Source organism: Carcharodon carcharias, chromosome 1 (genome assembly GCF_017639515.1).
Source record: "Carcharodon carcharias isolate sCarCar2 chromosome 1, sCarCar2.pri, whole genome shotgun sequence".
Lineage (NCBI taxonomy): Eukaryota > Metazoa > Chordata > Chondrichthyes > Lamniformes > Lamnidae > Carcharodon > Carcharodon carcharias.
Window position 1 is genome coordinate 196,515,750 of NC_054467.1, and position 19,492 is coordinate 196,535,241.

At 43.4% G+C, this 19,492-nt stretch overlaps 1 protein-coding gene across 9 annotated transcripts in view; it reads left to right on the top strand.

Annotated features, from left to right (window-relative positions):
* Nucleotides 1–2,882: 2,882 nt before the first annotated feature.
* LOC121285080 (probable E3 ubiquitin-protein ligase HERC1) overlaps nt 2,883–19,492 on the top strand; it is a 436,191-nt gene continuing 419,581 nt past the window's right edge. For 7 of the 9 annotated variants that reach the window (XM_041201210.1, XM_041201258.1, XM_041201232.1 and 4 more), the window contains exon 1: nt 3,531–3,734. The gene's annotated coding sequence lies outside the window, so the exon portion shown is untranslated. Of the gene's footprint in view, nt 2,901–3,530; nt 3,749–19,492 lie in introns of those variants that run through there. The other 2 variants (XM_041201223.1, XM_041201218.1) reach the window with 2 other exon arrangements.

The window sequence follows — 19,492 nt, forward strand, 5'->3', positions numbered from 1 at the left end:
ATTACGAACTCTGAGAATGATAGCTTTAAATTTCAAGGCTGGGAATTCATGAGGTGCTGTGGACCATCAGCAGCAGCAGAATTATACTCGAACACAATCTGTATCCTCATGGCCTGGGATATCCCTCACTCTACCATTAACATCAAGCCAGGGGATCAACTCTGGTTCAATGAAGAGTGTCGGAGCGCATGCCAAGAGCAGCATCAGGCATACCTAAAAATGAGGCACCAACCTGATGAAGCTATAACACAGGACTACTTGCGTACCAAACAAGCAGCAAGTAATAGACAGAGCTAAGCGATCCCACAACCAACGGATCAGATCTAAGCTCTGCAGTCCTGCAACATCCAGTCATGAATGGTGTTGGACAATAAAACAACTTACTGGAGGAGAAGGCTCCAAAAATATCCCCATCCTCACTCATGGAGGAGCCCAGCACATCATTGCAAAGAATAAGGCTGAAACATTAGCTACAATCTTCACCCAGAAGTGCCAAATGGATGATCCATCTCGGCCTCCTCTGGAGGTCCCCAGCATCATAGATGCCAGTCTTCAGTCAATTCCATTCACTCCACATGATATCAAGAAACGGCTGAAGGCACTGGACACTGTAAAGGCTATGGGCCCTGACAATATTCCGGCAATTGTACTGAACATTTGTGTTCCAGAACTTGCCGCACCCCTAGCCAAGCTGTTCCAGTGCAGCTACAACACTGACATCTACCCGGCTATGTGGAAAATCGCCCAGGTATGTCCTACACACAAAAAGCAGGACAAATCCAACCCAGCCAATTACCGCCCCATATGTCTACTCTCGATCATCAGTAAAGTAATGGAAGGGGTCATCAACAGTGCTACCAAGCAGCACTTGCTTACCAATAACCTGCTCACTGACATCCAGTTTGGAGTCCGCCAGGGCCACTCAGCTCCTGACCTCATTACAGCCTTGGTTCAAAGGTGGACAAAAGAGCTGAACTCCTGAGGTGAGGTGAGAGTGACTGTCCTTGACATCAAGGGCGCATTTGACCAAGTGTGGAATCAAGGAGTGCTAGCAAAACTGGACTCAATGGGAATCAGGGGGAAAACTCACCACTGGTTGGAGTCATACCAAGCATAAAGGAAGATGGTGTGGTTGTTGGAGGTCAGTCATCTCAGCTCCAAGACATCACTGCAGGAGTTCCTCAGGATAATGTCCTCGGCCCAACCATCTTCAGCTGCTTCATAAATGACCTTCTTTTCATCATAAGGCCAAAAGTGGAGATGTTCGCTGATGATTGCATAATGTTCAGCACCATTCGCGACTCCTCAGATACTGAAACAGTCCATGTCCAAATGCAGCAAGACCTGGACAATATCCAGGCTTGAGCTGACAAGTGGCAAGTAACATTCGTGCCACACAAATGTCAGGCAAAGTCCACCTCTAACAAGGGAGAATCCAACCATCACCCCTTCATGTTCAATGGCATTACCATCACTGAATTCCCCATTTTCAACATCCCGGGGTTTACCATTCACCAGAAACTGAAGTGGGCTAGCCATATAAATACTGTGCTACAAGAGCAGGTCAGAGGCTAGGAATCGTGTGACGAGTAAATCACCTCCTGACTCCCCAAAGCCTGTCCACCATCTACAAGGTGCAGGTCAGGGGTGTGATGGAATACCCCACTTGCCTGGATGAGTGCAGCTCCCACAACACTCAAGAAGCTTCGCACTGTCCAGGACAATGCAGCCTGCCTGATTGGCACCGCATCCGCAAACATTCACTCTCTCCACCACCGACACACAGTAGCAGGAGTGTGTACCATCTACAAGATGCACTGCAGGAATTCACCAAGGCTCCTTCGACAGCACCTTCCAAACCCACGACCACTCCCAACTAGAAGGACAAGGGCAGCAGATAGATGGGAACACCACCACCTGGAAGTTACCCTCCAAGTCACTCACCATCCTGACTTGGAAATATATCGTCATTACTTCACTGTCGCTGGTTCAAAATCCTGGAATACCCTCTCTAACAGCACTGTGGGTGTACCTACACCACATGGACTGCAGCTGTTCAAGAAGGCAGCTCACCACCAACTTCTCAAGGGCAATTAGGAATGCTGGCCCAGCCAGTGAAGCCCACATCCCATGAAATGAATTTTAAAAAATGTTGTACGTCTGCCCCTCATCACACTAGACAACACCCTGCTTGAAGTGGTTAGCAAATTCAGCTACCTCAGGCCCACAGTAATAGAGATAATCTGTCCCCTGATGAAGAACTTGATGCACACTTAGGGAAAGCAGGTACCACCTTTGGCTGACTCACAAAACGTCCGTGGGATAAATCAAGCTGACCCTTAGGACTAAGTTGATGATTTATAAGGCCTCAACCTTGTGGTTGTGAAACATGGAGAACTTACAGCTCACCAATTTGCATTTTACAGTCTGTGGTGCATTAAGGACATGTCCTGACAGGACAAAATCAAAAATGCGGCAGTCCTCTCAAAGGCAGAGCTCCTTAAGTTTGTTAGCATTCATCACACCGAGGCAGCTTCATTGCCTCAAGCATGTCCACAGGATGGAAGCCGGTTGCATACCCAAGGACTTTCTGCATGGTGAGGTAGCTGGAACCAGATGTCCAGTGGGATGCCCAAAGCTCTGCTTCATGTATGCTTGCAAGCATGACAGGAAGGCTCTAAACATCCACTATCACACCTGGGAGTCAATAGCTGACAAAAGAGGGAAATGGCGATACCTCCTTTGTGCTGGCATTCACCACCACGGTGACCAGTGGCTAAAACGGCTTGGCAGTCAACACCATTGCTGAAAACAACAACCCACGACATTTGGTAGCTTCATGTGCGACACTTGTGGCTGAACCTGCTCTCAAGGATTGACCTCTTCAGTCATCAGCAAAGGTATGTCATATGAAGGCACCCCATCTGAAGTGGATTTGTTTACTGCGTGTCCATCATCTTTTATGGATGGAAGGATGCCGACACCCTCACAACATTGCCCTTCCAAAGTAATTAACAGTCTGTCTTGAGCCTCCGATGAAGGTGCCTCATATACATTCGTTGATAGGTTGGCATACCGATATTTTAACGCAAGGACAAGAATAGAATTAAAAACAAAACGCAACCACCAATTACTGTAGCCCCTTGGCGCCTGCGGCTGGGGAAGACATGAATCGCCTAAGCAACTTGATAGATTGATAAATTTCTAGACAGCAAAGACATCAAGGGATGTGGGGATTGCACAGAAAAATTGTGTTGAGGTAGAAGATCAGGCACGATCTAATTGAACGGCGGAGTAGGTTCGAGGGGCCAAAAGGCCTACTCCTATTCCTATGTTCCTCACACCTGGAACGGGGGTGGGTGAAGGGGAGGGAAACACGCATGCGTCGAGGTTGTGTTGGTGGTGCTGTGACAGAGGAGGGGAACGCGTTGATGTCACAATCAGCGTCTCCCTGTGCGTGTGGGGATGGGACGGTCCATTGTGCCGTAGCAACAATCGGGACTGTGACAACCAATGGCGGAGCAGGGGAGGTGGCAGTGACCGTTCAACGCCTGAAGCCACTCAGTGTGGAGTCGGAGCGGACGTTAAGGCCGAGCCGTTGGTCGTTACCACAGCGACAAGCGAAAGGGTGGACACACGGTCCCGCATGCGGTGACTTGTGTGAAACCGTGGAGTCGTCAGTGCCATCAGCCGCTGCTCGTTTTCAATAACATTTGGGAGGAAAGCGGAGAGCGGTAGGACCGTTCTGGTACAGTTGAAAGGGCCGCGTTGTTATGATCTGGGGGTCGGGAGGTGTTGTTATAGAGGGGGCATGGGTGTCTGCATGTAGACTCTGATTAACCCCCTCACCCCCGCATAGACTGGTTTTAGTTAGTGAGTGACAGGTTTGAGCTGATCGGATTATATCAGAGAGACGACAGGGCGCTTTGTGTGTCTTTTAGAAACGCATATTTATGTTTTTGAATCATTCGAGCTGATAGTGCTTCATTAGTAAATAAAACTCCCCTTGGAAAGCAGTGGGGCATGATTGCAAAACCGTCATAAATCAAATGGGGAACGCTGCAGAGCTGGTTTGGAAGTGTCACTCACCACGTTATATCCATTGCAGTGCAGTCGGGGCTGTCATGACACCTTATAATTTCCCTACTTAAGGACCCACCGTTCGTAGATTAATGTTGTCATATTGTGAAAATTATAATGCAAGATTATCGGGTGAGAATTGCAAATTCAAAAGCAATTGATTATTTACCATTCAGTCGACAAATATATCTAAAAATCGATTTATTATTTCCCATACAGTTGACAAATATATCACCTCGTTCTGATTGAATTTTTGCAGTAGGTGCAATACCTGACATGAGCATTTACTGGATTGTCCAAAGGGCAAGGGTTAATTGTAGATCCTTGCAATGGTTATTAAGATAAGCAGTGTCACTTTCTTTTCATTACACTGCACCCATGTGAGGTGAGGTTACATGACGTGACACACCCTGGTATTGAAATCTACGGTGCTCACAGCTGCTCCCTTTCAGTGCTAGAGCTACATCTGCTTCTGTGTTTTGAAGGATAGTCAGTGTCTTGATGAAAAATCATCCTATGCCCCACCTTCAAAATTTAGTATTTAATTTATGTAGACCTTTTTGCAGGAGAGGATTTTTTAAAAATAGAATATTTCGCAGCTGATGATAGTAATGTGGCTGACAGTTCACTTCTATGTAGAGAATTAGTAACAATGTCACAGCACCATGCTATTGTCTACTGAAATGTTAAAAGTATCCTTGAAAGGCATTAGAGGATACCAATCATCATAGCTAAAACTTATAGTGTTTTAATCTCTATATGTATACATTAATCACGATCATTCATATTGGTTTATTTCTACCATGAAATGGGATAAAAGGAAACTAGATAGTCTATCCTTGATTTTCCTACATCTACTGGTTGGGATTAGATATGGCTACTTGTCAGTCATCTTAGTTGTAGTGCCTTGTGGCAGGATCACAGGATAATTGAAAGTATGTTCTGCGTGTTTTGTTAATTTTAAAATTAGTGTCTAATTCTGTGTTTTAATAGACTCTGTTGCCTTGAAAATTGAAGGATGCTATTGATAAGTATGTTAAAAATGCTGATTGCCAGAATTTTAGATTGAGACATCAAAGTGTATCATTATCTACTTAGTTATATTTGATTCATATGCTTACGAAAGTTTTATTCTTTGTACTGGAACGTCAGTTCAATGATCAAACTATATACCAGGGGCCTAAGTTCATGAGCTTAAAATGAGGGAATGCTATTTTGTTCAAGATGCCATACTTTTAATTTGACATTTAACCAAGAACTGTTTCCTTCATTCAACAGTTCAAAAGATCCCACTATTTGATGATGTGTAGGGAGTTTCCTGTTGTCTTGGCCAGCCTTCTTCTCTGAAGCAGCATTAATAAAAACAGAATAATTGATTATTCATCTAATTGCTAGTTTTGTACAGCAGGATTCTGCACATTTACCTTCTGCATTTATCTTCATATTCTGTCACTGCGCTTCAGATTAAATCATTGTGAAGCATTTTGAAGAGTGTGCCAAGGTGCAATATAAATGCAAGTCTTTCTGCATGTTGTGATTGTGGCCTGTTTTCTATTATTGAATGTATTAGCTGCTATCAACTAATTTTGCCTGAATTTTTCAGCTAGATATTGTCTAATTTGTGTTATATTGGCAGCATTCTTTCTTATCCCACAAAACTACATATTAATGTCTAAATGGAAACATTTCCCGATTGATATATCATCGCTGGGATAAAAGTATGTGTATTGTTGGTAATTTTGCTAATGGAACAGAAAAGTAGGAGATCAGATGCTAGCTGAGAGAAAGGAAAGTATTTCAGATCATAAAGGACAGTGGATGGAAGTAATTCCCAGTTCAGATGACTTGGTTATAAAGAAGGGCTTCATAACCTGACCTTTCATCCATAAAACAGGACAGATGGCAAATTTTGGACCTGTCTCAGGAAATTCTTAATACACTGAGATCTGCACGTAGAATACTCTTCTGAATAGAGTAATGAAGCCAAAAACCCTGGATTCAGCTGGATGCCATGTTTGGGAGGTGGGGAGCTATAGAGTTTTTCTGGGCGGGGAAGTGATGATTGCCTACGTCATTTGTATTTATCTCGTACTTTTAATGGGACTTTTATGGCTGCTGTGTGTTCTTGTCAATGATCAAAGTCCCTGTATACATCAGCTTAGCATATACCAACCCTTAAAAATAGTTCTGAGATTAGATGTGTTGTTTAGTGAAACCAAACCAAAATATTGTTTGTCAGAAAATGAGGATGGGGGTGGAGCAAATGTGATTTCAATAAAAGTTCAATTAAAATGATATCAGGCATGTAAGTGAGTACTATTGGTCAAATGTTCCATTAATAGGGAAAGAATTGGAACCCAAAGACATAAGTGATGATTATAATATCCTGGACTGTTTTCTTAAGAAAAACCACTAATTACCCGAAGAATTTGTCATTGATATATAAGTTCTTGTTCTGGCTGAGGTCCTGATCTTGACAGTGGTAAGGGCATGCCAATGTATATAAGAAGGGTTTCTGAGGGGTTTCCTTCTCAAATAATGGAAGAAATTCTGTAGAACATTCACAGCATCAAAATTAACCTAACATTGGGCAATATTAGTTAGCCTCAAGCAAACAGCTTGGAGATGTAAATGGGGAACTCTTTTTGGTAGATAAGTATAACATAGAAACTAGGAGCAAGAGTAGGCCACTCGGCCCATTCATTATGATTATGGCTAATCATCCAACTCAATAGCCTGCTCCCGCTTTCTCCCAATGCCCTTTGATCCCTTTCACCCCAAGAGCTATATCTAACTCCTTCTTGAAAACATACAATGTTTTGGTCTCAACTACTTTCTGTGGTAATGAATTCCACAGGCTCACCACTCTGGGTGAAGAAATTTCTCCTCATCTCAGTCCTAAATGGTCTACCCCATATCCTCAGACTGTAACCCCGGGCTCTGGACTCCCCCACCATCGGGAATGTCCTTCCTGCATCTACCCTGTCTAGTCCTGTTAGAATTTTAAAGGTTTCTATGAGATACCCCCTCATTCTTCTGAACTCCAGCTAATATAATCCTAATCGATTTAATCTCTCCTCATATGTCAGTCCCGCCATCCCAGGAATCAGTCAGGTAAACCTTCACTGCACTCCTTCTATAGCAAGTACATCCTTCCTCAGATAAGGAGATCAAAACTGCACACAATGTTCCAGGTGTGATCTCACCAAGGCCCTGTACAATTGCAGCAAGACATCCCTGTTCCTGTACTCGAATGCTCTGGCTATGAAGGCCTACACACCATTTGCCTTCTTTACCACCTGCTGCACCTGCATGCTTACCTTCAGCGATTGGTGTACAAGGACACCCAGGTCTCGTTGCACATTCCCCTCTCTCAATTTATAGACATTCAGATAATAATCTGTCATCCTGTTTTTACTACCAAAATGGATAACCTCACATTTATCCTCATTATACTGCATCTGCCATGCATTTGCCTACTCCCTCAGCTTGTCCAAATCACACTGAAGCCTCTCTGCATCCTCCTCACAGCTCACCCTCCCACCCAGCTTTGTGTCATCTACAAATCTGGAGATATTACATTTAATTCCCTCATCTAAATCATTAATATATATTGTGAATAACTGGGGTCCCAGCGCCGATCCCTGCGGTACTCCACTAGTCACTGCCTGCCATTCGAAAAAAGACCCGTTTATTCCTACTCTTTGTTTCCTGTCTGCCAGCCAGTTTCCTATCCATCTCAGCACACTACCCCCAATCCCATGCGCTTTAATTTTACACGCTAATCTCTTATGTGGGACTTTGTCAAAAGCCTTCTGAAAGTCCAAATAAACCACATCCACTGGCTCCCCCTCATCAACTCTACTAGTTACATCCTCGAAAAATTCAAGTAGGTTTGTCAAGCATGATTTCCCTTTCATAAATCCATGCTGAGTCCATCCGATTCTGCCAGTGTCTTCCACATGCTCAGCTATTAAATCTTTTATAATGGACTCTAGAATTTTCCCCACTACCAACGTCAGGCTGACAGGTCTATAATTCCCTGTTTTCTCTCTACCTCCCTTTTTAAATAGTGGGGTTACATTAACTACCCTCCAGTCTTTAGGAACTGTTCCAGAGTCTATAGAATCTCGGAATGACCACCAATGCATCCACTATTTCTAGGGTCACTTCCTTAAGTACTCTGGGAAGTAGATTATCAGGCCCCGGGGATTTATTGGCCTTCAATCCCATCAATTTCCCCATTTCCCTACTAAGACTGATTTCTTTCAGTCCCTCCCTCTCACTAAACCTTGTGTTCCCCAACATTTCTGGTATGTTATTTGTGTCCTCCTTTGTGAAGACAGAACCTAAGTATGTATTTAGTTGGTCAGCCATTTCTTTGTTCCCCATTATAAATCCCCCTGTTTCTGACTGTAAGGGACCTATATTTGTCTTCACCAATCTTTTTCTCTATAGAAACTTTTAGAGTCAGTTTTTATGTTCCCTGCAAGCTTACTCTTGGACTCTATTTTCCCCTTCTTAATCAATCCCTTGGTCCTCCTTTGCTGAATTCTAAACTGCTCCCAATCCTCAGGTCCGTTGTTTTTTCTGACCAATTTGTATGCCTCTTTCTTGGATCTAATAGTATCTTTAATTTCCCTTGTAAGCCATGGTTTGGCCACCTTTCCTGTTTCACTTTTGCGTCAAACAGGAATAAATAATTGTTGCAGTTCACCCATGCACTCTTTGAATGTTTGCTATTGCCTATCCACCGTCATCCCTTTGTGTAACATTTCCCAATCCGTCATAGCCAACTCGTGCGTCATACCATCATAGTTTCCTTTATTAAGATTCAGGACCCAAGTCTCAGAATCAACTACGTCACTCTCCATCTTGATGAAGAATTTTATTATATTATGGTCGCTCATCCCTAAGGGGCCTCGCACAACTAGATTGCCAATTATTCCTTTCTCATTACACAATACCCAGTCGAGGATGGCCTGTTCTCTCGTTGTTCTTCAACGAAGTGGTCCAGAAAAACATCCCGTATACACTCAAGGAATTTCTCCTCTATGGTATTGTTACTAATTTGACTTGCCCAATCTGTATGCATATTGAATTCACCCATAATTACAGATGTTCCTTTATTACATGCGTCTCTAATTTCCTGTTTAATGCCATTCCCAACATCGGTATAACAGTTTGGGGGTCTATATACAACCCCCACTAACGTTTTTTGCCCCTTAGCGTTTCTTAGCTCTGCCCATACAGATTCCGCATTGTCGGATCTAATATCTTTCCTCACTATTGCGTTAATTTTCTCTTTAACCAGCAATGCAACTTCACTGCCTTTTCCTTTTTGTCTGTCCTTCCTAAATACTGAATACCCCTGGATGTTCAGTTCCCATCCCTGGTCACCCTGCAGCCATGTCTCCGTAATCCTGACTATGTTATCCCTGTTTACGTCTATTTGCGTGGTTAATTCATCCACATTATGGAGGCAGCAATTAAGGGTGACTTAAGAGGATGTGTGGGCATATACAAGATGTAATATTTTATATATGCAGCATCGGAAATAAGATGCTGGTAGGTCAATAACCATAGAAGTATACAAAAATCTGGTGCAGCAAAATCAAGTGGTGTTGTGGACTCCCGAGGGCCCATCGCAGATCCCCTGTGCATAATGCTAAGTGTTCAGTTTTCTCAGTTTGTCACTACACTGTAAGCTTTTGAGTCCCAATATTGAAGCAGGAGTGTTCCAAAAAAGTACTGAGATAGGGAGAAAAATACAGAAGTTATTTTTCAGCAATTTAATTTGTAGAATTGCTGATAGCCAATTTCTGCTCATGGGATCAACTCAACTGCATTTAACTTCTGTTCTGCTTTGATCTTTGTTATTTAATTTAATAGTAAACTGGGCATTTGACTTTGAATCCATTATCTCTGTGCCAGCTCTGAAGTGGGTTGTAAATGTGAATAGGCAGTTCTCAAGAGTCAGTTAGTAGGTGCAAACATGTTGATTATTTCACCTGCTTCTTTCCCTCCAGTTGCTGATAATATTAGGACAGTATTCTAGATCTGTGTGCTGCTAAAATTTAATGAGATAATTATTAGATCTCCTATCACTGATGAGTGAAACTTTCCAATATTCTCTCAGCACAATAAATTTTGCTGGAATCAATTGGAATTTATTAACCTTTTAAATATGTGGAAATGGCTAACAACAAGGATATGTAAAGTCATTTTTTTTTTTACTTTCTGGAATGATTAGATATAAAGGCAAGTATTTATAAGAATTCAGTGTTTCATTTGAATTAAAAATGATGCAGCAGATTCACCAGGGTGACAATTCAGTTTGAATACATTTAATCTCATAAAGATACTTTTTATTTTACCACTAACTATTAAAGCATCTTATTTGCTTGATGTAAATGGGTGAACACTTTGGTACACAAGGAATTATAAGAACATAATAAGATTAACTATTTGTGATGTCAACAAGAGGACTTAACAAATTATTTGATATTAGTTCAGCAGAAGATGACACATAAAATATTGTTAGAAAATGTAGAAACTCTGATAAATCACTCATGCTTTGTTGGAATGGTTGCAACATAGAAGGAGGCCATTTGACCCATCACGTCTTTGCAAGCTGTCTGCAAGAGCAATTCAGTCGGTCCCACTTCTCTCCCCTTTCCCCATAGCACTGCACATTTTTTTTCTTTTCACATAATTATCCAATTCACTTTTGACAACCTTGATTGAATCTGCCTCACCACACTTTCAGGCAGTGCATTCCAGACCCTGACTACTTGCTGTGTATGAAAAAGTGTTTTCCTCATGTCATTGTTGGTCTTTTGCCAGTCGCCTTAATTGGCGTCCTCTGGTTCTTGACCCTGTCACCAATGAAACCAGTTTCTGTCCATTCTGGCCAAACCCCTCATGATTTTGGACATCTCTATCAAATCTCCTCTTAACCTGCTCTAAGGAGAACAACCTTAGCTTCTCCAATCTTTTTTGCACCCTCTCTAAAGCCTTCATGTCATTCCTTAAGTGTGTTGCCTCACAGTTTATGTTATTTGCAATTGTATTATAATCTAACAATTCCAACCCTAGCCAACTCTTATTCTCATGTAGAATACTATATTGTCATGAGGTCATTCCTCATAATTCCACCATTTGTGTTATCAGTGCAATGGATTATGCATCTTGCTGTTTCCAAACCTGGCTTTCTCTGATGTATAACCCATAAAGGGTTGAGTGACAACGTACTGACGCATTCATAATACAAAGGGGTGGTAAATTGCTCAAATTCAGGATGGCGTTAAAGGATAGTTACAAATGTGGCCACCTCCAACGCACAATCTCACAGTACTTCAGCAATTTATGTTGTTAGATTCTTCAATGTATGCTGCAGATTAATTATCATAAGTAAAAGCAGTCCATTTTTAAGCTATAAAAACAAAAAAACTGCGGATGCTGGAAATCCAAAACAAAAACAGAATTACCTGGAAAAACTCAGCAGGTCTGGCAGCATCGGCGGAGAAGAAAAGAGTTGACGTTTCGAGTCCTCATGACCCTTCGACAGAACTTGAGTTCGAGTCCAGGAAAGAGCTGAAATATAAGCTGGTTTAAGGTGTGTGTGTGGGGGACGGAGAGATAGAGAGACAGAGAGGTGGAGGGGGTTGGTGTGGTTGTAGCGACAAACAAGCAGTGATAGAAGCAGATCATCAAAAGATGTCAACAACAATAGTACAATAGAACACATAGGTGTTAAAGATAAAGTTGGTGATATTATCTAAACGAATGTGCTAATTAAGAATGGATGGTAGGGCACTCAAGGTATAGCTCTAGTGGGTTTTTTTTTTATTTTATATAATGGAAATAGGTGGGAAAAGGAAAATCTTTATAATTTATTGGGAAAAAAAAAAAAAGAGAAGGGGGAAACAGAAAGGGGGTGGGGATGGGGGAGGGGACTCACGACCTAAAGTTGTTGAATTCAATATTCAGTCCGGAAGGCTGTAAAGTCCCTAGTCGGAAGATGAGGTGTTGTTCCTCCAGTTTGCGTTGGGCTTCACTGGAACAATGCAGCAAGCCAAGGACAGACATGTGGGCAAGAGAGCAGGGTGGAGTGTTAAAATGGCAAGCGACAGGGAGGTTTGGGTCATTCTTGCGGACAGACCGCAGGTGTTCTGCAAAGCGGTCGCCCAGTTTACGTTTGGTCTCTCCAATGTAGAGGAGACCACATTGGGAGCAACGAATGCAGTAGACTAAGTTGGGGGAAATGCAAGTGAAATGCTGCTTCACTTGAAAGGAGTGTTTGGGTCCTTGGACGGTGAGGAGAGAGGAAGTGAAGGGGCAGGTGTTGCATCTTTTGCGTGGGCAAGGGGTTGTGCCATAGGAGGGGGTTGAGGAGTAGGGGGTGATGGAGGAGTGGACCAGGGTGTCCCGGAGGGAGCGATCCCTACGGAATGCCGATAAGGGGGGTGAAGGGAAGATGTGTTTGGTAGTGGCATCATGCTGGAGTTGGCGGAAATGGCGGAGGATGATCCTTTGAATGCGGAGGCTGGTGGGGTGATAAGTGAGGACAAGGGGGACCCTATCATGTTTCTGGGAGGGAGGAGAAGGAGTGAGGGCGGATGCGCGGGAGATGGGCCGGACACGGTTGAGGGCCCTGTCAACGACCGTGGGTGGAAAACCTCGGTTAAGGAAGAAGGAGGACATGTCAGAGGAACTGTTTTTGAATGTAGCATCATCGGAACAGATGCGACGGAGGCGAAGGAACTGAGAGAATGGGATGGAGTCCTTACAGGAAGTGGGGTGTGAGGAGCTGTAGTCGAGATAGCTGTGGGTGTCGGTGGGTTTGTAATGGATATTGGTGGACAGTCTATCACCAGAGATTGAGACAGAGAGGTCAAGGAAGGGAAGGGAAGTGTCAGAGATGGACCACGTGAAAATGATGGAGGGGTGGAGATTGGAAGCAAAATTAATAAATTTTTCCAAGTCCTGACGAGAGCATGAAGCAGCACCGAAATAATCATCGATGTACCGGAGAAAGAGTTGTGGAAGGGGGCCGGAGTAGGACTGCAACAAGGAATGTTCCACATACCCCATAAAGAGACAGGCATAGCTGGGGCCCCCTTTTTAAGCTGTCAGTCACCACTGTGGATGTACCTATGTTGCATGAACTGCAGTAGTTCAAGAAGATGACTCACCACCATCTTTTCGAGGGCAATTGATGATGGGTAATAAATGCTGACCTTGTCTACAATGCTTACATTCACCAACGAAGAAAAATAATGCTCAGGCCCAAAAGTTGCCAATTTTAATAATATTAGTATTTTGAATGACTGCAGTATATTTTTATGCTTTTTCTTCTTCACTCAATGCATTGGAACACCATCAGAAAGCACAGTAGAAATAGGCAATGGAGGTGTGATTTTCTTCATTATGGAATTCTTGATCTGAGTTTAAATGCTTAGGTTGGACATGGTGGAAGAAGAAGGCAGAGAAGAATGGACAGTTTTCTCTTGACCTCTGTTGTGTACATCCGGACCCTAGAAAAAGGATTGGAGAGAAATGAAAGGACTTGTACCATTATAAGAGTTACTCCAGCCAAATACTGACCAATGTCGGTTCCCACATGTACACTGCTGATCAAAAACAGAATTACCTGGAAAAACTCAGCAGGTCTGGCAGCATCGGCGGAGAAGAAAAGAGTTGACGTTTCGAGTCCTCATGACCCTTCGACAGAACTTGAGTTCGAGTCCAAGAAAGAGTTGAAATATAAGCTGGTTTAAGGTGTGTGGGGTGGGGTGGAGAGAGAGAAAGAAGTGGAGGGGGGGGTGTGGTTGTAGGGACAAACAAGCAGTGATAGAAGCAGACTTGATGATCTGCATCTATCACTGCTTGTTTGTCCCTACAACCACACCCCCCCTCCACTTCTCTCTCTCTCTGCCCCCCCCCACCACACCTTAAACCAGCTTATATTTCAACTCTTTCTTGGACTCGAACTCAAGTTCTGTCGAAGGGTCATGAGGACTCGAAACGTCAACTCTTTTCTTCTCCGCCGATGCTGCCAGACCTGCTGAGTTTTTCCAGGTAATTCTGTTTTTGTTTTGGATTTCCAGCATCCGCAGTTTTTTTGTTTTTATCTCTGTGTACACTGCTGATACCCAGCTATACCTCACTTCACCCTTTCCTGAATACTTTTCTATTTCTAAATTGATTGCTTTTCTGACATCCTGATTAGGCTGAATCAGACTTTTTGCAACCTTTCAGTTATATTTGATCCCAAGGTGAGCTTCCTATCAGACATCTGGACCACCACTACTAAGACTGCCTATTTCCACCTCAGTGGTCGCATCATTGCTTATTTATCTGCTGCTGAAATTCTCTGAGTGCTTGGATCATTCAAAATACTGCTGACCATGTCCTAACTTGCACAAGTTCTACTCGCCCATCTGCTCTCTGCACTCTGATCTGCATTAGCACCCAGTCAAGCACAGCCTCGGTTTTAACATTCTGATTCTTGTTTGCAAATTCCTTCATGGCCTTGCTCCTCTCTATCTCTGCAATCATCTCCAGACCTACAACCCTCTGTATATCTGCACTCCTCTAATTCTGGCCCCTTGAACATTCCTGATTTTAATCTCTCTACCATTGGCAGCTGCGCCTTCAGCTGTAGGCCCTAAGCTCCAGAATTCCCTCACTAAATATCTTTGCATCTTAACCTCTCGTTCCTTCTTTAAGATGCTCTTTGAAACCTACCTCTTTGACACTTTTGGCCTAATATCGTTTGGCGTAGCTTGGTGTCCAACTCTATTTCACTGCAATCCTGTGAAGCACGTTGACATGTTTTATGTTGTTCAAAAAGCGCTATATAAATGTAAGTTGTTGTTACACTTTTCTTCAAAGCTGATACTAACCCTATGTCGAATTTGTAACACAGAAGCTTCTCTCACTTGGGAAATTTGATGAAACTAATGTGGGCTTATCTTGGTTCTGACCTTTTTTACTTCCACAAAAACTTTATTGGTCCATGACTATAATGCATGGACTAAACCTTTGGATTAGTGATGGCAATCCTGCCTCTTATCCAAACAGCCTTTTTTTATTCATTCACGGGAGGTGTGCTTTGTTGGCTGGGCCAGCATTTATTGCCCATTCTTAGTTGCCCTTGAGAAGATGGTGGTGAGCTGCCTTCTTGAACCGTAGCAGCCCCTGTGGTGTAGGTACACCCACTGTGCTGTTGGAGAGGGAGTTCCAGAATTTTGACCCAGCAACAGTGAAGGAACGGCAATATATTTCCAAGTCAGGATGGTGAGTGACTTGGAGGGGAAGGTCCAAGTGGTGGTGTTCCCATCTATCTGCTGTCCTTGTCCTTCTAGATGGTAGTGGCCGTGGATTTGAAGGGTGTTGTCCAAGGGGCCTTGGTGAATTCTTGCAGTGCATCTTGTAGGCGGTACACACTGCTGCTACTGTGCTTCGGTGGTGAAGGGAGTGAATGTTTGTGAATGTGGTGCCAATCAAGTGGACTTCTTTGTCCTGGACAGTGACCAGCTTCTTGAATGTTGTGGGAGCTGCACTCATCCAGACAAGTGGGGAATATTCCATCACACTCCTGACTTGTGCCTTGTAGATGGTGGGCAGCCTTTGGGGAGTCAGGGGGTGAGCCACTCGTCGCATGATTCCTAGCCTCTGACCTGCTCTTGTAGCCATATTATTTCTATAGTGAGTCCAGTTCAGTTTCTGGTCAATGGTAACCCCCAGGATCTTGATAGTGGGGGATTCAGTGATGGTAATGCCATTGAACATCAAGGGGTGATGGTTGGATTCTCTCTTGTTGGAGATGGTCATTGCCTGACACTTGTGTGGTGTGAATGTTACTTGCCACCTGTCAGGCCAAGCCTGGATATTGTCCAGGTCTTGCTGCATTTGGACATGGACTGCTTCAGTATCTGAGGAGTCGCGAATGGTGCTGAACATTGTGCAATCATCACCGAACTTCCCCACTTCTGACCTTATGATGGAAGGAATGTCATCGATGAAGCAGCTGAAGATGATTGGGCCAGGACACTACCCTGAGGAACTCCTATAGTGATGTCGTGGAGCTGAGATGACTGGCTCCAACAACTTCAACCATCTTCCTTTGTGCTAGGTGTGACTCCAACCAGCGGAGAGTTTTCCCCCTGATTTCCATTGGCTCCAGTTTTGCTGGGGCTCCTTGATGCCACACTTGGTCAAATGCTGCCTTGATGTCAAGGGCAGTCACTCTCACCTCACCTCGGGAGTTCAGCTCTTTTATCCATGTTTGAACCAAGGCTGTAATAAGGTTAGGAGCTGAGTGGCCCTGGCGGAACCCAAACTGGGCGTCAGTGAGCAGGTTATTGCTAAGCAAGTGCTGCTTGATAGCACTGTTGTTGACCCCTTCCATTAATTTACTGATGATCGAGAGCAGACTCATGGGGTAGTAATTGGCCAGGTTGGATTTGTCCTGCTTTTTGTGTGCAGGACATGCCTGGGCAATTTTCCACGTAGCTGGGTAGATGCCAGTGATGTAGCTGAACTGGAACAACTTGGCTAGGGGTGCGGCAAGTTCTGGAGCACAAGTCTTCAGTACTATTGCCGGAATATTGTCAGGGCCCATAGCCTTTGCAGTATCCAGATAGGTTTTTACAATAATCAACAATGGTTTCATTAGACTTTTATTCACCATCTGCCATGGTGGGGTTTGCACCTGGGTTCCCAGAACATTATCCTGGGTTTCTGGATTATTAGTCCAGCGACAATACCACTACGTCATCACCTCCCGCATCCTCCATAAGTGAAGACAATAGAATATGGTCTTTCAATACTTAGGGCAGAAATTTCCCTCTGTTGGGGGGTGGTTGTGCAGGGGCGGGCGAACCCAATCCACAGAGGTGCCTCGGGGATTAGTTTAAGGTTTGAAAATCTAAATGAAGAAAAGAAACTATTTTAAGACATGTCCTCTCATGTGACAGTGTCACATGAGCTTGGACATGTCAATGAATTCTTTCAAAAATTTTTATTTAATTGATAAACCCTTCATGAAACCTCATCCCGCCCATGGATGAGGTTTCATGAAAAATGTGAAGGCCGCCTGGGCTCTTTGCCTGCCTACCAACCTTAAGGTTGGACGGGCAGCATTCTTAACAACTTTAATTACTTTCTCAATGGCCTTAATAGTCCTTTGACAGTTTGGCAGGCGCGCAGCCGACTTGGCTACGTGTCCGCCAAACTGACAATCTAAATGATGCGCGGTGACGTTGGGATGCACGCCCGACATCATCGCGCGTCATTTTACGCGTTGGCAAGCGGGCCCTGCTCCCGTTCGCTGACCCAAAATATCTTTCCTTGGTTGATATCCAGTGGGATATTCACATTAGAATAAGTGGCCAGTGACTCATACAAACATACGTACTTGTGAAATAGGAGTTGGAGTAGACCACTCGGTCCCTCGAGCCTGCTCCGCCATTCATTAAGATCATAGCTGATCTGATTGTAACCCCCCATCTACCCCTGATAACCTTGCACCCCCTTGTTAATTAAGAATCTATTTAGCTCTGCTTTAAAAATATTAAAACACCCTGCTTCCACTGCCTTTTTTTGGAAAAGAGTTCCAAAGACTCCTGGCCTCCTCATCTCAGTCTTAAATGAGCGATCCCTTATCTTTAAACCGTGACCCATAGTTCTAGATTCTCCCATAAGAGGAAACATCCTCTCCACATCCACTCTGTCAAGACCCCTCAGGATCTTATGTTTTGATCAAGTCATATTTTACTCTTCTAGACTCAGTGGATACAAGCCTAACCTGTCCAATCTTTCCTCATAAGCCAACCTACCCATTCCTGGTATTAGCCTAGTAAACTTTCTCTGAACTGCTTCTGACACATTTAGATCTTTCCTTTAATAAGGAGACCAACACTGGGTACATAGTGTTCCAGATGTGGTCCCACCAGTGCCCTGTACAAGTGAAGCATAACCTCCCAACTTTTGTGTTCAGTTCCCCTTGCAATAAATTATAACATTCTATTAGCTTTCCTGATTACTTGCTGCACAACTGCATACTAACGTTTTGTGAAGGCAGCTCACCACCACCTTCTCGATGGCAATTAGGGGTGGGCAATAAATGGTGGCCTAGCCAGTAGTGCCCACATCCTGAAAATGAATTTTAAAAAATTAGGACTCCCAGATCCCTCTCAATCTCAGACCTCTGCAATCTCACCATTTAGATATTTTTTATTCTTCCTGCCAAAATGGATAATTTCACATTTGCTCACATTATAATCCATTTGCTGGGTCTTTGCCCTCTCACTTAACCTACCTATGTCACTTTGTAGCAACCTTACACCCTCTTCACAATTTACTTTTATACCTATCTTTATGTCGTCAGCAAATTTAGCAACCATACCATCTGTCCCTTCATCCAAATCATTTATATAAATTGTAAGGAGTTGAGGCCCCTGCACTGATCCCTGCGGCACATCACTCGTTACATCCCGCCAACCAGAAAAAGACCCATTTATGGCTACCTTCTATTTCCTGTTAGCTAGCCAATCGTCTATTCATGCCAATGTATTACCCCCTACACCTTGAGCTTTTATTTTCTACAATAATGTTTGATGTGGCACTTTATCAAATGTCTTCTGGAAATCAAAGTACAGTACATCCACCGGTTCCCCTTTATTCACAGCATATGACTCCTTCAAAGAACTCCAATAAATTGGTTAAACAAAATTTCCCTTTCACAAAACCATGTTGACTCTGCCTGATTGCCTTAAACTTTTCTAGGTGCCCTGCTATAACATCTTTAATAATAGTTTCTAACATTTTCCCTATGACAGATGTTAAGCTAACTGGTCTGCAATTTCCTGCTTTCTGTCTCCCTTCCTTTTTGAATAATGGAGTTAGTGTGCTATTTTCTAATCTAATGGGACATTCCCCAAAACTAGAGAATTTTGGAAAATTAAAACCAACACATCAACTATTTCACTAACCACTTCTTTCAAGACCCTAGAATGTAGTCCATCAGGTCTCTGGAATTTGTCAGCCCGCAGCTCCAATAATTTGTTCAATACCACTTCTCTGATGATTGTAATTTTCCTGAGTTCCTCCCTGCCTTCCATTTCCTGATTTACAGTTATTTCTGGGATGTCACTCGTATCCTCTATAGAGTGAAAACAGATGCAAAATACCTGTTCAATTCATCTGCCATCTCTTCACTTTCCATACTGTCTTTAACTTTTTTAGTTAACCATGGATGGTGGAATGCTAGTATTTTTGCCTCTGAGTCTGAAGGATCCAGACAGCCCTGGAGTACGGGCTCTCAATACTGGAGTTTTGCCATCCCTAACCCAATCATAAAGGGTGGATGGATTTTTAAAAGCCTTATTCGCTATCCATCTTA